Below are 20,795 nucleotides of genomic sequence, written 5' to 3'. Positions count from 1 at the left end.
AGAGAAGCTGAACACTGGATAGCTTCCTGTAAAGGAAAATTGGAACACTTTGAGGCCACATGGGGACCTTGGAGAGACTTTATGTTCGACCCGAATCTCATACCCTCAAGCCTAGATCTGGCCCTGCTGGAATTAGCAGAACCAACTCTAAGATCCCGCCTGGGCAACAGTAACAGAGCCCACTGTTAGACATTTTTCATAGACTCCCTCCAGGATGATAACCAACCGGTGGCAGAACTCGCCTGGCGCAGATCTACAAGATCTTCTCAGACTCTGAGGTAAGCTCCACACCACTCCCCCCCCCCCCCCCCCTTCTTACCCTTTCCCCACCTCCCCATCCTCTCACACTTGTTCCCCCTCTGACTCTAACTACTTCTTATTCTTCTCTACCTTCTAATTTTACTTCTTAGACTGCATACCAGTTGCCAATTAACAGGCTGCGGTCATAAGATACAGATGTTGCACTACCTGGACATGGGCGGCGGCTGACAACAAAAGGGAGCACAGACCCCCCACTGGGAGGTGGACCTTTTTTTCATTGCCCGCCTCTAGTGGGTGGGGGGACGGGAAGGGTGTGCCCCTCCTGGACACGGCGAGACGTATGAGGTTGTTGGAGGTATTTACCCCCCTCGGTTCGAGCCGTTGACGGGGAGGGCTCGTCCACTGGCTCTCCAGATCATTGAGCACTTTGAATGCGGCCAAGGTTGGATTAACCAACACGACGCCACATGTTCATCCTGATTCAGGATGGGTATTGTAGATTACAGACAAGGCCGCCGCCGCAGGTCCGAAATTCTTATTTGCACTAGCAGATGTATGGACAAATTATATGTGTGTTCTACCCTGCTTTTCTAAAATGTGTGTATTTTTCTACTAAACGTTGATAAATAAAGATTATATAAAAAAAAAAAAAAAAGGAAATGTGCGGTTTGCGCAAACAAATTGAGCTCCTCATGGAGCAAAGCAGTTTGTCGCACCTGTATAGAAGGCCTAGTAAAGGATGACCCGGTTGCCTCTTGCCAGAAGATGCTTACTTCTGTTAGGGATGAGCTTGCGTCCACCTTCAGTTCCTTTAGAACGCTTATTGACAAGCTCCAGACTCCAGCAGAGAGTCCGTCTTCACTGAAGGCGTCAGTAAGCACTCCGCAGCAGGCAGAGAGTGAAGACTCTGAGGCTGAGGTCAGATCTACCCGTTCTTCTCTGGGAGAATCAGGGTCAGATACAGAGCCCAGAGATAGAGAATCCACTCGAGGCTCAAGATTTAAGTTATCTGTTGAGGATGTAGATGACTTATTAAAGGCTATCTATACTACCCTTGAATTAAAAGAGGAAGAGGTTCAGTTATCCAAACATGATCTTATGTATAAAGGATTACATAAGAGAAAATCAAGAGTGTTTCCAGTTCATAGTTCTTTGGTTGATACTATTAAACTGGAATGGGATAATCCTGAGAGAAAACCATTCTTCTCCAGTAACCTAAAAAGGAGGTTTCCTTTTGATGAGGACACTGCGCAGCCATGGAATAAGAATCCCAAGTTAGACGCACCTCTTTCAAAAGTTTCAAAAAACTCGGACCTGGCGTTTGATGATATGGGTACGCTTAAGGATCCGATGGACAAGAGGGGGGATATCCTTCTCCACAGAGCCTGGGACTCAGCAGTTGGAAACCTGAAACCAGCTTTGGCTTCCACTTGTGTGGCCAGAAATCTGGAGGTTTGGTTGACTCAGATTCAGTCACATCTGTCAGCAGGTACCTCCAGAGAGCAAATTTTAAAGTCTTTTCCTCTCCTATTTCAGGCAGTGGGTTTTTTGGCAGATTCTTCCGCTGAGTCGGTAAGAATGTCAGCCAGGACTTCGGCTCTAGTGAACTTGGCCAGGAGAAGCCTTTGGCTTAAGACCTGGTCAGGGGACTCGGCCTCCAAGTTGCGCCTTTGTGGCCTTCCTTTAACTGGCGATCATTTATTTGGCCCAGGTCTACAGGAGGCACTGGAATGCACGGCTGATAAGAAAAAGGCGTTTCCAGAGAAAAAGAGAGTTCAGACAGCCAGAAAATTTTTTCGTGGCCAAAACAGGCAACAGAGTCCTTGAGAAAAAGACAGCAGGCCGAAAAAGCATTGGACTGGGCACAAAGGCAGAGGCAAAGGGGGAGTGCTATTTAACCCTCCTCAACAGCCCGCCAAGCCGCAGTGACTTGTGTTCCCCGGTGGGAGGGAGATTGAGGGCCTTCATCCCACAGTGGGCAGCAGTCACTCTGAGCCCCTTCGTCCTGGACCTAGTGACCAACGGGTACAGGCTGGAGTTTGTTCACCAACCACCAGAACGTTTGTTGGTCACATTTCCTCCACAAGATTGGGAGAAAGCAAGGGCTCTGGGTCTCCAGATCGGAGACTTATTAGATCAAAAAGTCCTGATTCCTGTTCCTCGATCGGAGCGGGGCAAGGGATTCTATTCCCATGTATTTGTGGTCAGAAAGCCAGCAGGAAAGTTTCGACTTATCCTGAATCTCCGGACCTTAAACAAGTCCATCAGATACAAGCATTTCCGTATGGAGATGGTTTTTACAATCAAAAACCTACTATACCCAAACTGCTTTATGGCCACGTTGGACTTAAGGGATGCTTATCTTCACATCCCTATCCATCCAGCCTTCCAAAAGTTTTTGAGATTGGCAGTGAAGACGGGTACGGGGACCCGACATTTTCAATTTCAGGCCCTCCCCTTCGGTCTTTCCTCAGCCCCACGCATCTTTACGAAGGTGTTGGGGGAAGTGCTGGCTCCTCTAAGATTAAAGGCAATAACGGTTATCCCTTACTTAGACGACCTCCTAATAGTGGCAAAATCATACCAAAGGCTGTTGGAAGATCTCCAGGCTGTACAGGACTTCTTACAGTCCCTAGGCTGGCTAATAAACAAAGAAAAATCGTCCTTGATTCCGGCCCAGAAAGTAACTTATCTGGGTTACGATTTTTGCTCCGTGAACCAAAGAGTTTTTCTTCCTCAGGAGAAGATTACCAAAGTGTTCCAGACTATGTCAACATTGCAGACCAACCAGTCGGTCTCTCTGAGACAGGTGTCGAGGGCAGTGGGTCTTATGACCTCATGTTTTCCCGCAGTACCATGGGCGAGACTCCGTCAGCGTCCGTTACAAAGGTTTCTTTTAAGAAACTGGGACGGGGACGTAAGGTCCCTGGAGTCAAGGATCTGGCTTCCCGACAGTATAAAAAGAAGCCTGTGGTGGTGGAGAGCTGGTCAGCACCTAGCAGGAGGTCTCCCATGGTCCTTTCCCATTTCCCGAAGGATTACCACGGATGCGAGTTCCTGGGGATGGGGGGCCCACCTCAGCAATGCAGTAGCACAAGGAGAGTGGTCCCCAGAGGAGGCAAGGGCCTCATCCAATCAAAGAGAGCTGCTTGCAGTCCAGAGAGCCCTCCAGTCTTTTCAGATGGAGATCAGGGGTCACAACCTCCAAATCCTGTCAGACAATATAGCGACAGTCGCGTATATCAACAAGCAGGAAGACACGAGAAGCTGGAGGCTTCAGTCCATTGCCCAGGAGATCCTTTCATGGGCAGAGGGGAATCTAGCCTCCATTTCTGCTGTACACCTGAAGGGGAAAAACAATTGCCTGGCAGATTATCTCAGCCGTCACAGGATAGACCGAGACAACTGGTCCCTTCATCCCGAAGTCTTTGCAGACCTCACCAAGAGATGGGGTTATCCGGTAGCGGATTTGTTCGCAAATCGAAACAACCGCAAGACTGAGATATTCTTTTCCATGAACCCGGCAGACCAAGCCTTGGGGATCGATGCTCTGGCGAACCCGTGGCCTCCAGGCCTATGTTATGCCTTTCCGCCAATCAGGCTGATTCCAGAAGTCCTCCGGAAGTTTCGGCTGGAAGAGACAGATCTGATTCTAATTGCCCCGTTTTGGCCCAAGAGGCCATGGTTTTCCCTGCTACAGTCTCTGGTTTCAGAGCCTCCGTGGAGTCTTCCGAAAAGGGAAGACCTATTATTGCAGGGTCCAGTATCACACCCTCAGGTGGTTTCCTTAAACTTGACGGCCTGGTATCTGAAGAAAAGATACTGAGCGCCCAAGGGTTCTCTGACAAAGTAGTCAGGACTCTCGTTAATTGCAGGAAGCCAGTTACTAGAGCCATATATTCCAAAGTTTGGAAAAGGTTTAACTCATGGTTATCTGAAAATTATAGATTGACTCATGATATTCCGTCTATTTTGGAATTTTTCCAAGAGGGTGTCGACAAAGGTCCTTCTATTAGTACCTTAAAGGTACAGGCGGCAGCTATTAGTGTGTTCCTCCAGTTTTCTCTCCTGGAAAATCCCACTATAGCCAGATTTTTCAAATCTATCTCTAGGGCCAGACCAGTAGTAGTGAGAAGTTGTCCAACGTGGGATCTGTCCCTAGTACTTCAAACTCTGGTAGAATTTCCGTTTGAACCTCTGGAAAGTATGTCAGTTAAATTACTTACATTAAAAACTGTGTTCCTTATAGCTATTACCTCAGCTCGTAGGGTAAGTGAGTTGCAGGCCCTATCAGTTAGGGAGCCCTTCCTCACGATTTTTGAGGATCGAGTTGTGTTACGAACCGATCCAGGTTTTTTGCCCAAGGTGGCAAGTACATTCCACCGATCTCAAAACATTGTATTGCCAACCTTTTGTAGTTCGCCACAGGGCGACTTAGAAAGAAAATTTAGTTTTCTAGATGTAAGAAGGATTCTCTTGGTCTATCTTGAGGTCACGAAGACCTTTAGGAAAACTGATGCCTTGTTTGTCCTCTTTTCTGGAGTTCACAAGGGGAATAGTGCATCTAAAGCCACATTGGCTAGATGGATAAAGCAAGCCATCTTGGAAGCTTACAAAATTAGGGAGGTCCCTACACCTTTTGTTACTGCGCACTCAACTAGAGCCTTGTCTACGTCTTGGGCTGAGAGGGCTGGTGCCTCACCGGAACAAATTTGCAGGGCTGCCACTTGGTCCAGTTACTCGACCTTCATTAAACATTATCGCCTGGATCTCCTATCAGCTCAGGAGCAGGCGTTTGGTCGTAAGGTCCTTCAGGCAGTTGTCCCTCCCTAGACTGGTAAGTTCTGGCTCATCGTCTCATGGGCTGTCCTGGAAGACGCTTGGAGAAAAGCTGAGTTAGACTTACCGGTAACTCCTTTTCTGAGAGTCTTCCAGGACAGCCAGATTCCCACCCGGTATTGTCTGAAGTTATGTGTATTATGCATATGTTTTGCAGGGTCCTACGGTTCTTGAGAATACTGACATGGGCCTGGAGGACCGCCCTTTTATCTGGTGGGGGTGACGTGTTTCCTGTCCTGGTAGGAGGAGCCCAAGGTCTCATGGGCTGTCCTGGAAGACTCTCAGAAAAGGAGTTACCGGTAAGTCTAACTCAGCTTTTTACTCTTACTCTCCATTTGCGACGTTTAAAAAAATTCTACAGGTTGCATGTTTTGAGTTAGAGGATTTTTTGTGCTATAATTATTGCTCTCGCACTGATTGCGGTGATACCTCACTTGTGGTTTGAACACTGTTTTCATATGTAGGCACTAATTACGTATGCGTTCTTTTCGCTTTTTATTTTTACACTGTTTAAAAAAAAAAAAAAATTGTCACTTTTATTCCTACTACAAGGAATGTAAACATCCCTTGTAATAGAAAAAAGCATGACAGGACCTCTTAAATAAGAGATCTGGGGTCAAAAAGACCTCAGATCTCATATTTACTCTAAAATCCAATAAAAAAATAATTTTAGTGCTTTCTTTTGGTGGTATTTGATCACCTCTGCGGTTTTTATTTTTTGCGCTATAAACAAAAAAAAAAAGCGACAATTTTGAAAAAAACGCATTATTTTTTGCTATAATATCCCCCCAATGTTTTATTTTTTTTTTTCCCTCAGTTTAGGCTGGTACGTATTCTTCTACATATTTTTGGTAAAAAAAATCGCAATAAGCGTCTGACTGGTTTGCGCAAAAGTTATAGCATCTACAAAATAGGGGATAGATTTATGGCATTTTTATTAATTTTTTTTTTTACTAGTAATGGCGGCGATCAACGATTTTTATCGTGACTGCGACATTATTGCGGAGACATCGGACAATTTTTTTGACACATTTTTGGGACCATTGGCATTAATACAGCGATCAATGCAAAAAAATTGCTTTAATTACTGTAAAAAATGTCACTGGCAGTGAAAAAAAAGTAAAGGGAATCACTCCCTAGGACACATTTAACCCCTACAGCGCTGTAGGGGTTAAGTGTGTTCTAGGGAGTGATTCTAATGGGGGGGGGGGGGGGTGCTGTGTGTGACACATCACTGATCACCGCTCTCGATTACAGGGAGTGGTGATCAGTGACAGTGTCGTTAGGCAGAACGGGGAGATGCTTGTTTACATTAGCATCTCCCTATTCTTCCTCACAGTGAGATGATTGCGGGACCCACGGTCACGGAGCTCCCGCAAGCCGCCTCTTGAAGGGCCACGTTAATCTGCCTGTACGTGCCCTTCTGCCGTGGTTAATGCTTTTTTGGGACCAGTGGATGTTGTCTGTAGAGCAATTGACTGTGTCAGAATTTTTTTAATTTGTATTTTCTTTTTATTAGGGATGCACCAAAACATATCGGCCAAAAATGGCCCTTTCGGCAAAAAGCCAAAAGAGAATTTTTGCAGATACCGAACGGGGCGGGGCCTGGGCAGGGGTGGGGCTCCGCCCCCAGTGCCGCCTATCAGTTTAAATGCATGGGGGGCCGCTGCCTGTTTGATTACAGCTCCAGGAACATCACAGCTTCCATTTCAATAGCTGTGTGTTCCCTGCTGCGCGCCGTCACATACAACCCCCCCCCCTTGTCCGTGCACTTTGATAGACAGATCACCTGTCCCATTGGATGGCTCCAAATACAGAAGGGGGAGATATTTCAAAGGTAAGGATACATGTATATACCTTTTAGATCAGCACTATGCCAGTACTTTGTAAAAATGATGAGCGTGGGTTTACATCCACTTTAAAGTGGATGTAAACCCTCACATATACTCAGTGAAGTAAACAACCTCAGATGATGCACAGGGATTAAACAAATCCTCCTACATAAGTTTTACTTGTATATATCGGCTGTCTTCAGCTTTATATACTGCATGTGCTGTTAGCATTTTCTCTTCCTGATTCACATGTGGGTGTGGATTCTTGCCATACACTGTGAGACAGCTGATTGGAGGAAAGGCACCCCCCCCCCCATCCCCCTCTACATAGGCAGAGACTTGCAGAGCTGTGCTGTGAATAGACCAGCGATCTGCTAATCTATTATAGCACCCACCCTGACACAAAATTCAGGTTGGTTTTATCACAGTTGATGGAGAACTTGTCAGAAGTTATTATGCTGATAACTGAAGAATGGAGCAGGAGAAAGCTATGGACTTGGGGCTTTGAAGAGATATAAGAAAACACTGCAGATATGTGCCCAGCTCAAATTTCATGAATGGGGTTTACATCCACTTTAATTAAACAAGTTGAAGTTAGAAGCTGATTGGCTACCATGCACAGCTACACCAGATTCTGAGTGCACCAGTTTTAGTAAATCAACCCCACAGTGTACATGAATACTTGCATGATACAAAGTAGCTACTGTATTTCATAGTTGTAACAAAACTCTGAAGTTTGGTAGAGCGTAGACTGATGCATTCATTTTTTTTTTTTTTTCTGTTTTGGATTGAGTGGAGATTAGAACACTTGTCAGGCTTTTATTGCTGTGTCATTATTTGCCATGTTTACTGTTATCACCAAAAGTGAAAGTAAGAGAAAATCCCAAATTTGGTTGACACCAGAACAAGACTAGAGACGAAATCTGAGGCTGTTTAGTTGTGGTGACCACAGTGCTGTTTCTTGGCCTAGGCCGACAAGGCCCAGGCCTAGGGCGGCACTTTGAGGGGGGCGGCAAAAACCGCCCCCGCCGACCCATCTTTCCGAGCCTCGGCTCCCGCGGCCGCGTCCCGCACAAATACAGCGGCCGCGGGGCACGTGTAACTATTATGGGCAGTAAGTTTGCCGTGCTTGGCCGAGAGGGGGCGGGGGGCGCAACCTGACTGGCGGAGGCGGAGCCGGAGCCTTATGCTCCGCCCACCCTCCTCCGTGCAGCGTTCTACTCTGCGTCGTCTCCCAGGTCCGAGGCGGGGTCTATCGAAGAGGAGGCGGAGAATATCCTCACCTCCCTAATCATCACTGGAAGGGTCGGGATGGCCCAGAATCGAGGAAGAGATCCAGAGATGGCTCATCCCACTGCAGGTAGTACAATGTTGAGCTCTCAGGATACCCCTCTGATCGGGTAAATGTATATCCATCCTCCCCCATACATAGAATGCTCTCCAAGTAGTCAGTGTTCCCCTATACATTAACCACCTCCTCCCCCCACACACACACACATATATATATTTGAAGCTCTCATATACCTCCCCTCCATGCGGTAATAGATTACCACCCCCCTCCATGCAGTCATACATTACCCCCACCCCCCTCCATGCAGTCATACATTACCCCCACCCCCCTCCATGCAGTCATACATTACCCCCACCCCCCTCCATGCAGTCATACATTACCCCCACCCCCCTCCATGCAGTCATACATTACCCCCACCGCCCTCCATGCAGTCATACATTACCCCCACCGCCCTCCATGCAGTCATACATTACCCCCACCCCCCTCCATGCAGTCATACATTGCTCTTTGATTCATCTCACTCCTTGTGGTCACAAATCCCCCACACAGCCCCTGACTGCAAAACTGGCTGCTTGGCACACATTACAAATCACATATAAGTGCTTAATATGGAAATTAATATACAGATCTTGTTGCAATAAAGTGATCGGTGCTGAAAACTCAGTCCTCATTCAGTGAAAGTTCAAGTACTGCAAAGTTTGCATTGATTATAGCATGCATGGAGCACTTTACACATGCTGAAATCAATGCAAACTTTGCAGTACAGGAACTTTCACTGAATGAGGACTCTTTACTGAGTTTGCATTCATTTCAGCATTTGCAAAGTTCTCCATGCATGCTGAAATCAATGCATACTCATTAAAGAGGAGGTCCAACCCCCCCCCCCATGAAAAAATTAAAAGTCAGCAACTACAAATACTGTAGTTGCTGACTTTTAATATTAGGACACTTATTGGTCCAGGGAGACTGTGATGTCAGCACCCCAGCTGATTTTTGGATCAGCTCTCGGGTGCTGCCGCCACCGTACATGTTAAGGAAAACCGGCAGTGAAACTACATAGTTGATTCCATACTGCACATGTGCAAAGAAAGCTGCGCTTTCTGAATGGCCTGGCAGCAGAGGAAGGAGGAGGAGGGCCGAACTTCCAAGGGATGGCACGGTCTCCTGGAAGTAGGAAAGGGTACCTGTCAAAAAACAGGTACCCAGTCCCCCCCTCCCCCCTGAAAGGTGCCAAATGTGGCACCGGAGGGGGGAGGAAGCAGATAAGCAGAGCTTCCATGTTTGGGTGTAACTCCGCTTTATGATATGATATGCTACACTGATGGGCACTGATAGGCTGCACTGGTGGCCCCGATGAGGCTGCACTGATGGCCACTGAGAAGCTGCACCATTGGGCTGGGCACTGATGAGGCAGTGCTGCACTGATGGGCACTGACAGCCACTAATGAGGCGACATTCTTAAGCTGCACTGATAAAAGGCACTGAAGGGGTATGGTTTACAGATGACAGGGCGGGTCTTAAACTGTAAGGGGTGTGGCCTTGACAGGAAGGGGTGTGTCTGATTTAAATTAGGGGGCGCCCGCATTTAGTCAGGCCTAGGGCAGCACAAAACCTAAATACACCACTGGGTGACCACCAGGGTTTGCTTCACTTTGGAGGGATTTCCCTTTGTTTCCTGTGTTTGCTATGGGTCAGGAAATAAAAAGAGATCTCCCCAATGGGACACAGATGGCAACCTTGAAACTGATAGGGGTTAGAACTAGAGATGCACCGAAATTTCGGCCGAAAATGGTGTTATCGGCATGTGGCCGATAAGAGAAAAAGGTGCCTGTTATGGCACCGAAAACGCACCGCAATTTTACTGCGAATTTGTGGTGATTTTACCATGATTTTGGGCCTATTTTGCCATGATCTGTGGTTAGTGTTTTTTTGGGTTTTTTTTAATAGGTCATGTGACTCAAAAACAGCATAAAAAAATAACACGGGTGCATTTAAAGATGCATTTGAACTGGGAGGTGCGTTTTATTTCTGACCAAAAATGCACCAAGCTGAATTTTTTTTTACACCACAATGGAAGCCCAACGGACCCGTGTGCAGACATACTTAGAATTTAAAGGAATACATTTTTCTTGAGCTTTTCTTGCACTAAAGGTGCCAATAATGGCCGACAATACATTCATATTCATTTAAATTGATAATATTAATTAAAAAGTTTAATATAATACAAATTTTATATATATTTTATTTTAAAACTGTTATTTTCGGTTTCCGGCCAAGTGCATCCTGCATTTTCGGTTTCGGGACAAAAACATTTCCATTCGGTGCACCTCTAGTTATAACCCTCTCTTACTCTATCGAAAATTGGGGAAAAAAAGTTCTACTTTAACCGATTGCCGACTGTATATCTACGGCAGCAAGGCGGCTCTCCTGTGCAGAATCATGTACCTAGTATGTGATCTTGCACTTCCGGGTCTGGGGTTCCCCACAGGTGATCCTTGTCTTATGGGTTTCCCCGTGGGTGCTCTTTCCCCCAGCAAACTGCTGGCTAAGGAGGGTATTTTGCAGGCTCGCTCCAGTGCGCCACTGCCTGCATCCATTTACACAGACAGCGGGGCTTTGCCCTGCCCCCCCTCCCCCTGCTCACTCGTAATAGGATCTCATTGATAGCAGCATGATCCAATGGCTTCCATGGCTATCAATCTGCCCAGTGAGGAGGGAGGGAGCGAGCCGTTGCTCTCATGCTCAGTGCTGGATCGAGCCCCTTCAGCTCTGGCTGGATTCTACGTGTTTTTAGCTGAGGTATTGACCGCTGTCCTGCAAGACTGATCCAAATCACACAGGTATTTGCTGACTCTAATCGCAGATGCCACAAGTGTGTCCCTGTGCCTTCACTACAAGATTCTATATCTGGTTTGCCTTATTACTATTGCCTCCCAATTAAGACAATGATTTGGCTCTTATTCAGTGCAGGGAGTCTCCAAACTGGGGCCATATACTTGCATTTTTCCAGCCCTTGGAGCACTGCACATCTCTGATACTAACATTGGGGCACTATTCCTCCCACTAGCACTGATGGGGCACTATTATTCCCCCTAATACTAAAAATGGGGCATTTTTTACCCCTACAGTTGCCAGGACGTTTTCTACTCCCACTGGCCACTCTCCAGCCCCCCTAAAGTCTGAATAACGGGAAAGATCTAAAGGATTAGCTTGTGGCTTCTACCAGTGGGGTTTTGGGTCTTAGGTTGGGGTTTTTTTTTTCTCCAAGTGCTTATTAGCCTTGTATCTGTTTTCTGAGGATGTACAGAACTAGTTAATTCTCACTTTCGATCTGGACATGTCGTTAGAAGGTGCTTAGTTTGCCAGTAGAGGACAAGTCCATCTTAGAAGACAATGAGTGGCCGAAAGCCATTTCTATGTAACACTGGCGGGTCCTCCTTTTCTTCTAATTTAAGCTGTTGCATTACTTTGTCGTACCATGTCTGACTGGTCAAAATCTCCTAATGCCGCGTACACGCGATCAGGATTTTGGTCAGAAAAAGATATGATGGCTTTTCCGACGGGATTCTGCTCAAGCTTGCCTTGCATACACATGGTCACACAAGTTCGCTGAACTTTCGACCGTTAAGAACGCAGTGACGTACAACACTATGACTAGCCGAGAAAATGAAGTTCAATGCTTCTGAGCATGCGTCGAATTGTTTCCGAGCATGCGTAGGAATTTTGCGCGTCGGAATTGCTACAGACGATTGCAATTTCGGATAGGAACTTTTTCTGACCGAAAAATTGAGAACATGCTCTCAATCTTTTGCTGGCTGGAATTCGGCCAGCAAAAGTCCGATGGAGCATACACACGGTTGCATATTCCAACCAAAAGCTTTTTGCTGGCCGAATTTCCAATTGTGTGTACGCGGCATTAGAGTTCTATACACTGCTGCAATAGATAACTTGCTTATTGAACATATAGAGGAAATGGCTGTAGTGTTAAAGTTGAGCTGCAAAAGTTTTACGGGGACTTCCCACCTCATCTCTTATGTGCCTTATGTTGATACATATGCATAGGGATCTTCAGCTAAAGTGCTGGACTGCGGAACCCTTGAGCAAGAAACCTTTCATTCACATGGCCTTTCAGGGGACAAGGTCCCTGGGTTGGGTCTTGATGAAATAAATACTGTTGACAAGACAATTTGTTTCCCCCCTCAGTGGTAGAAGCCTACAGAACAGTGTGAAGCCTTCTTCCTCTCTGACTCCACTTTTTCAACTTCCTTGTCAAGTCACTCCAAACTTGGATACCCGTACACTAGCAAGACCTGGAACTCTAAATCTGCCAAATCCTCAGACAAGCCTTCCCCTGCATGAATGTTTGCCCCCACTTTCCAGAGAGGGAACTTTCGTTGATCTTTTTGCAGATGCTTGGGAAACTTGCATCTTGAATGCTTGGGTTCAGGCGGTGATATCCTAATAGGTACAAACTGGAGTTTAACTTCCTTCCGCCCTCGCTGTTTCTCCCCTCTAGTGTTCAGATTTCCATCAAGGTGTCATTGTTTTTTTCCTGCAGTAAAATGATTTCAGGGGTTTACTCCAATTTTGTCTCCAAACTGAAAAGGAGACATTTGACCCATCTTGGATCTTGAGGCTCATTCGGGTCCGAACATTCCAAATGGAATCCACCAAATCTGTAGCAGACTTCCTTTACGAGGGAGACTTTTCTGTGGACATTAAAGATGTTTACCTACAATGTCCCCATCTTTCCAGCATATCTGTCATTTTTACTCTTTGATGTGGGGCCCCTACACTATAGCTCTGTCAGCCTACCCTATGGCTACTCCTCTGGGGTATTCATCAAGATGCTGGCCCCAGTGTTAGCCCTGCTGCTCTTTCATGGCAGCCCCATTGTGGCATACTTGGATAACCTCCTGTTGAACAAAGTGACTGATTTGTCCAGGCATTACAGCAGTTCAGGTGGATCCTGAACCTTTGAAAATGACTCATCGCTTTGCGTATCTGGGTCTAGTCTTGGACACTTTTTAGGCCAGAGTGTTTCTTCTACAGGAGTAACCTCAGACTCCCCTGTCCAGAGACCATCCAACTTTCTGCTTTCGCATAGAAGTATTGGACCTCATGGTAACCTGCTTTGAGGCAGTTCATTTTTTTTTTCCCAGCTCTAATCTTGGCAACGCAAAGTTTCTGTTGTCGTGGGCCAAGCTGGTCCAGTCTCTGGACAGATCAAATCGGTTGATTTCAAGGACAAGGTGTCCATGGTTTGGTGTTTCTGAAATTGGGGGAAGTCCTCTAAATCCACTAGAAACATCTCTGCTTGTCTGGCTAGGGAGGAGTCCTGGGACCTCAAAGTTACGGAGGACTTTTTTGAAGGAGAAAAGGTTAGGACTTTATATAAAGCATGCGGTTAAACAAGTGACAAATAGGTCTACATTATATTATGATATAGCAGTTTTAGATACCCCTACTATTAACTTGCCAGACCCATTTGTCACTTGTTTAACCGCATGCTTCATATAAAGTCTCAACCTTTTGTCCTTAAAGCAGTCTCGCAGTTAAGGATGGAGGTAACTGACTTTTTTTTGTCCTTTGCCTCATTAAGTACCAACCCTTTTATTTTTCCATTCACAGGGGACTTGGTGGTTAAAGGAATCTCTTCTGGTGAACATCCTTGAAGTTTGGATGATTAAGCCGTCTCTGCAGTTTTGGGCTATTCTGCTGGGTGAGGGTCAACCATTCTGAATTCAATCAACTATTGGGAAGGAACTCTCCAAAATCTTACTGCGGCATGAGAGGTTAGAGCTCCTGTTCTGGGCAGAACTTCTTCGGTCTTGGCAGATTTGTACATTTCAGACAGACTATTGGCAGCCAGATTTCTTTGACAATTGTGTCCCAGGACCTTTGCAGGGTAATGCAAGATGTGGACCTCCTTGTGTCCAGGTTAAGCGATAAACTGGACAGGATTGTATCCAGGTGCAGAGATCCTTTAGCAGAAGTAGTAGATGCTCTTGTGGCTTTGTGGGAGCAGTAATCCCTGATCTAGGTATTTCCTCATCTGTTTCACAAGATCGAGATGGACTGGCATTCCAGTTATTCTCATTGCTCTGACCCAGTTGGATATAGAACCTTGACCTGGTACGACTCCTGTAGATGCTCCTTGGGAACTGGCATATGTCCATTTTGTCACCCTCAGTTGCTGGCTTTATGGCATGACTGTGGAGGCCCAGATTTTAAAGGGCAGAGGCATGTCTAAAACTGGTGAGTGTTGGAACTTGCACCCTGAGGAGTTTGTGTGGGAGGAGTCCTCGCCTTCCTGTGTTTTGATCCTAAACACTGAAGGCCAGGTTTCTGTTCTTGTCTTTTTCTGAGACTTGACCTCCCACTCTTTAAAGTGGATGTAAACCTGATTCGTGAAATTTGACCTCGGCACAACTATCTCTAGTGTTTTCTTTTATCTCTCCAAAGCATGAAGTCTGTGTGTTTCTGCTGCTTCTGTTATCAGCAAGATAACTTCTGACAAGTTCTCCCTCAACCGAGCTAAAACCAGCCTGAAATTTTGTGTCCAGGGAGGTTGCTATAAATTAGCAGAGAGCTTGTCTTGTCACAGCACAGATCTGTGTATCATCTGAGGCTATTCACTTCACTCTGTATATGTGAAGGTTTACATCCACTTTAAGACCTTTGTACAGGGTGTCTCCTTGTAGCTCCTCCCATCTGTTGCCCAGTGACTCTCTGGGACTTGAATCTTGTTCTTTCTGCACTTCAGAAATAGCATTTGAACCCATTAGAGACATTCCTCTCTACCTTCACTTGCTATTTTTTCATGTAACAATCACCTCTTCAAGGTGTGAGTTAGCGGCCTTGTTCTGCAAAGAACCCTTCTTGGTTTTGCATAGAGACAAGGTGCCATAGAGGCCCAAGCCTTCCTTCTTGCCTAAGATGGTTTGTGACTTTCCCCTTATCCAGGGCAATGTACCGTACTTCCATCTCTCTCGGGCTCCAGCTCACCAAAAGGGAACTCCCTCCATTGCTTAGTTGTGGCTCGAGCTGTGCAAGTCTATGTCCCAGCCACTGCTACTTTCAAAAAGGCTGAATCTATTTTTGTCATCCCAGATACACTGAAAGGGTGCACTGTTATCTCACTCCACAAACTCTGGGTGGCACAGATACTGTCACTGAAGCTTACAGTCGCAAGCATTGAGTTCCACCCTTTTCTTTTATTGTGCATATTGTTAGATCTGTGAGTGCTTCTTGGACTTTTCAGCATCAAGTAACCGTTTACAAGATTTGTGAAGCTGCCACCTGGTCTTCTGTTCGCTCATTCTCTAAGTTCTGCAAGATGGACATTTGTGATGCCATCTTCAAGTTTAAGGTCCTTCAGATGGCATGCACCATTGGGTATGCAGTCTCAAGTTCTCTGTTCTCTATTTTCTTGGACCTGTTAGTGCTTGTTAACAGTGTTGATCACCCCACTGTTGGACTGTTTTTGAACATCCCAAAGATTAAAAAATGTCTGTGTCCCTCAATAAAAATGGAAGATTGTATACTCACCTTTCCGTAATTTTCCTTTCCTGACGCATCTTCATGGCAGCACACACTGGGTTGTGACTCCGCCTCCACAACCTGACAGGATTGGTTAGCTATAAAAGTTGAAGAGGGCGAGATCCCCACCATTCTCTGTATCTATCATCTAAGAACGGGGTGGGAATCTGTGTGCTGCCATGAAGATGCGTCAGGAAAGGAAAATTACGGAAAGGTGAGTATATAATTTTCCATTTTCCTGACACCTTCATGGCAGCACACACTGGGAAATAACTCGCCAGACGGGAGGGTGCAATTAAAGTTTTATTATTCTAAAGAGCTGTGGAGTTGGCTCTAATAATGGATCTTCCAAAGTCTGCTGTTAGCTGAGCAGAGTCAATTTTGTAGTGAGAAGTAAATGTATGTCTCGATGACCAGGTCGCTGCTTTACAGATTGTCTCTGGTGAAACCCTGCAGTATGCTGCCCATGAAGTTGCCACTGCCCTAGTTGAGTGTGCTCTGATGACTTCCGGGATAACTAGCTGCTGAGAAGAGTATGCCTTTTTTATGGTGTTGACCAGCCAGGATGCGATTGTTCGAGAAGTTGCTGGATGGCCCTTTCTAGGACCATGAGGGATTATGAGAAGATTATCCGTCTTTCTGAAGGAAGCTGTAGCTTCCAAATAGCTGGTAATGATAGTTTTTACATCCAATGCATGAGGCTCGCCCTGGTCGTTAGTAAAGGATGGAAGGGTGATATCTTGATTTATAATGAAAAGAAGATGATACCTTGGGAGTGAAATGATCCGAGGGTCTCAATACCACTCTATCGGGATAGAAGACTAGGTATGGTTCTGATATCAGTAATGCTCTAAGTTCTGAAACTCTTCTCGCGGTTGTAATGGCGATAAGGAAGGTTAACTTCAAAGTCAGGTTCCAGAGTGAAATTGACTCAACCGGAAAAAAAGGGAGGTTTTGATAATGCATCAAGTACTGTAGAGAGATCCCATGCTGGAAATGTGGGTTTTTTTGGAGGTCTGATTTTTAGGCAAGCCTTCATGAACTGAATCACCAGAGGGTGAAGGGCCCATTTAATGCCAGTTTTAGCCGAAAGGGCAGAAACTTGGACTTTAAGGGTACTTGAGCTTAATCCTTTAGTAATACCCGACTGAAGGAATTCCAGAACTTGCAGTGGCTCCGGTGATACTGGGTTCCAATTTTTTTTGTTGGGCCAGTGAACAAAATCTATTCCAGACTTGAGAGTATGTCTTGTTGGTGGTGCTTTTCCTAGCCTGTAAAAGAGTAGAAATTACCTGCTGCGAGCATCCTTGCTCTAGCAGCCGAGTCCTTTCAACTTCCATGCTGTCAAGTGTAACCTTTCTGGAGCAGGGTGTAGGAATTGGCCCTGGGACAGGAGGACTGATGTTACTGGGAGAGAAAGCGCTTGCTGCAGGCTGAGTTGTAGTAGGGTTTTGAACCAAGGACTCTTCGGCCAAAAAGGAATTATAGCTATTACAGTGGCTGACGATTTCCGAAGCCTGGACAGGAACTTCGCGATTAAGGGTACTGGTGGAAAAATGTAACCCAGCTTGAAATTCTGGGTCTTGAAATGGGTCAGACAATCCGTTCCCTCGGCCGATGGGAAGGCTGCTCTTGACAGAAATCTCCGACATTTGGTGTTCGTAGGCGTAGCTGCTAGGTCGATCTCTGGTATTCCCCAAGTTCTTGAAAGAAGGGAAAAGACCTGTTGGTTCAATGACCACTTGTTGTTTGAGAGAAGTTCCCTGCTCAAATAGTCGGCCAGCATGTTCTGAGCTGCTGGGACATACACCGCTCTCAGGTCTATTAGGTGCACAATTCCACTGTCTCAGAAAGGAATTCTGTAAGATCCTTGTGTGCCATTGGGACCACTGGATCATGGGCAGAGTCGCAGACATGGAACCCAGGACACTCATACATACTCTGGCTGGTAAGTGTGTAACAGAGATTAACCTCTGAATTTTCTGGATGAGGGAGCTGTACTCTGTTTTGAATGGTGTCTAGTTCTGCTCCTAGAAAAAACATTTTCTGAGTGGGCTGAAGCTTGCTGAAGCTTGCTTTTCTGCCAGTTCACTAGCCAACCGAAAACTTGCAGGGTTGATAGTAAGATCTCCCGGTGTTGTATCAAGATCTGGCGACTTTCTGCTAGAAGAAGTATATCGTCCAGATAATGGTGTACTCTTAGACCTCTCTCTCTCTCTCTCTCTGAGGTATGCGATGAGGGGCAGAAGAACTTTGGTGAAGGTCCTGGGAGCTGACGAGATACCGAAGGGTAGGCACTGGAACTGGAAGTGATGTTGGTGGATTGAAAAACAGAGAAATCTTTGAAAGGCAGGATGTATTGGAATGTGAAGATAGGCGTCTGATAAGTCTACGGACAGCATCCAATCTTCTAGATTCACCGCTAATAGTATGGACTGTAGGCTTTCCATCTTGAAGGATTCCAACTTGATGTTTTTGTTTAGTCTCTTTAAATCCAGCACTGGCCGTAAATCCCCCGTTTTCTTTTTTTACCAAAAAAAAAGAGGGGAGTAGAATCCTCTGCCTCTTTGACACAGCGGAACTTCCAAAATTGCCTCCTTTTTGTTTTAATTCCGTTATGTACCTCAGAAAGATCCTTCTCTTGGCTGGAGAAGACGGGAGTTTGGTTGGAAGGAAATGGTTCCTGGGAGTTTGGCGCCCACCCTTGAAGGATGGGCGGGCATACCTTCAAAAGGACTTCTGCTGTTCGCTAGAAGGGGTGGTTTTGGTTTTTCACATCTTCAGGAACTGTAACTGTTCCTCCAGTTCCTTTTAAACTCTTTACCCGGTCTGTAGGTTCTGGCCTCTCTGTACCTCTCGGGAAGGTTACCTTTGTAAGCAGGACCTCTTGATCTCTTGGGTCTCCTGTCAGAGGGAATGAGGCCCGATTTTTTTTTTTTTTTTTTTTTTTTTGTTTTCCCCCCGTCACCTTAGAAATTGCTGCATCTAATTTGGAGCCGAAAAGATTGGAACCGTGGTAGGGAATCTTGCACCAATTTGTTTTTGATGCTGCGTCGGCTACCCAGGGTTTTAGCCACAGAGCTCTCCTTGCCATCACCGAGGCTAACATTGCCCGGGCCGAGCACCTAATAATGTCCATGGAGACTTCTGTGATAAAATCGCCTGCTAATTTAAGTTCCTGTAGGGATGAAATTACCTTCTCCAAGTCTGCTTTCTCTTGGAGAGATTTCTCAATATTGACAGTCCAGCCCGAGATGGCTCTACCAACTGCTGCTGTGGTGACTGCTGGTCTACAAGCACCTCCTGCTGTGGAGTAGGCTTTTTTAAGTTCTAGGTCAATCTTCCAATCCAGAACGTCACGGAAAGACAGCGTCTTCGATGGGAAGGGTGACATGCCTTGCCAGACGCATCAAGGAGGCATCCACAATTGGAGCGTTAATTATGGAGTTGACTTTAGTTTCTTTTTAAAGGATACATTTTTGCTAGTCTATTATTCAGGCTAGGCCTCTTGTCGGATCTTTCCCGTTCATCCTTGATTAAATCATTTAACTCCTCAATGAAAGGAAAGGTTTCTGGATCCCTCTTCAGGTTTGGAAAATATTTCCGCGTCTTCTGAGGTGCTTCTTCAGATTCTTCCCAACCTATGGCCGCCTTGACAGATTTTGCAAAAGGCTCGACCAGAGTGAAGTCAAAACCTGTTGGTACTTCTGGATCCTCGTTCTCTGAAGGGGATTCTGGTTCCGTCCCTACCTCGTTTGCTGAGAGAGGAGGAGCCATGGAGGTACCTGGGTCTGACCTGGTCGGCAGGGGTGTAGTTGACTCCATTATGGATTCTCTCACTGATTACCAAACTAGTTTGGTTACTTCTCTGACGTCCGATTCTCTTTCCTTCGTGGCTTCATTGAAGCACGTGCGACATGCTAGTTTATCTGGCAAAGCAGTGGCGCCACATACCCAGCAGGAATTGGCTGCGGGACGGGTGTGCTGGCTTCGTCCGTGACGTGATGAAGGTGATCTTCCATGACATGATCGATTGTCGAGAGCGGCTGTGGCGTGAGTGACCACGGCGAGAATGACTACGGCGTGAGTGCCTGTGACGAGATGAGCTTGATCGGCTTCTGCAGGATCTTCTGCTTGAAGTATGGCTTGACCTTTCTTTGCGTCTTGATTTTGACCTAGAAGGGCTGTCAGGAGTCTTGTCAGAAGATATGCCCTCTTTTCTCTCTCTTCAATACTTACCACTGAATGCAGACAGTCCCTTAACTTATCGGCCGTGGGTGGTCTGCTTGGGCAGTGGTCTCCATGAGCAGAGAGGAAGAAGTCTGGAAGGGGTTAAAGAAGTGTATATGTGTGTATATATGTATATGTGTATATATATATATATATATATATATATATATATATATATATATATATATATATATATATATATATATTCTCTATCTCGACAAAAAGAAAACATTTTTTTTTTTTTTATAAAGAAAATCCTGTAATGATGATTTTTTTATAAAGAAAATCCTGTAATGATTTTTCAAAAACACTTACCAGGTCGTAGGAGAAATATTGACCAGGATAGCAGAAAAGTAGCTGAAAAACGAGCAGAATACAAGTTGATTCCTTCTTTCCTTTCTTTTTTCAGAATTAGAGTCCTTTTTTAAATAGCCCGCCGCCATTGCGGCAAAAATGACGCTTCGCGCATGCGCAGAAGCGTCGTGATGACTCCGGCGCTATCTTGGAAGCTGGAAAAAGGTTAAAACGTCCCCTATCTCTGTCCACCGCGCATGCGCAATGCGGGACGAGATCGGCGGCCATGATAGATGCCTCGAGCGCTGTGGGACTACAGGAACCAGAAGAATAACGTATAGGGGAATAATAGAAGGGAGAAAGAGATGATTGCAAGCGAATGAAAAAAAAAAGAAAGTAATAGTGGAGACCACTGCAATACTTGAAGCTTCTTTAAAGCTTACTATGTGCCAGATAATCCATGCTGTTGCCTCTGAGACCACCAGAGTGGGGTTCCCTCCATAGAA

The 20,795-nt window shown here is 45.8% G+C and overlaps 1 protein-coding gene across 2 annotated transcripts in view; it reads left to right on the top strand.

Annotated features, from left to right (window-relative positions):
• The window catches only part of RPA1 (replication protein A1), a 150,899-nt gene that overhangs the window by 18,781 nt on the left and 111,323 nt on the right, over positions 1 to 20,795 (top strand). The gene's annotated exons all lie outside the window — the stretch shown is intronic.

This window comes from Aquarana catesbeiana, linkage group LG02 (assembly GCF_042186555.1).
Source record: "Aquarana catesbeiana isolate 2022-GZ linkage group LG02, ASM4218655v1, whole genome shotgun sequence".
Classification (NCBI taxonomy): Eukaryota; Metazoa; Chordata; class Amphibia; order Anura; family Ranidae; genus Aquarana; species Aquarana catesbeiana.
This window is presented reverse-complemented; position numbering and strand designations above follow the sequence as displayed.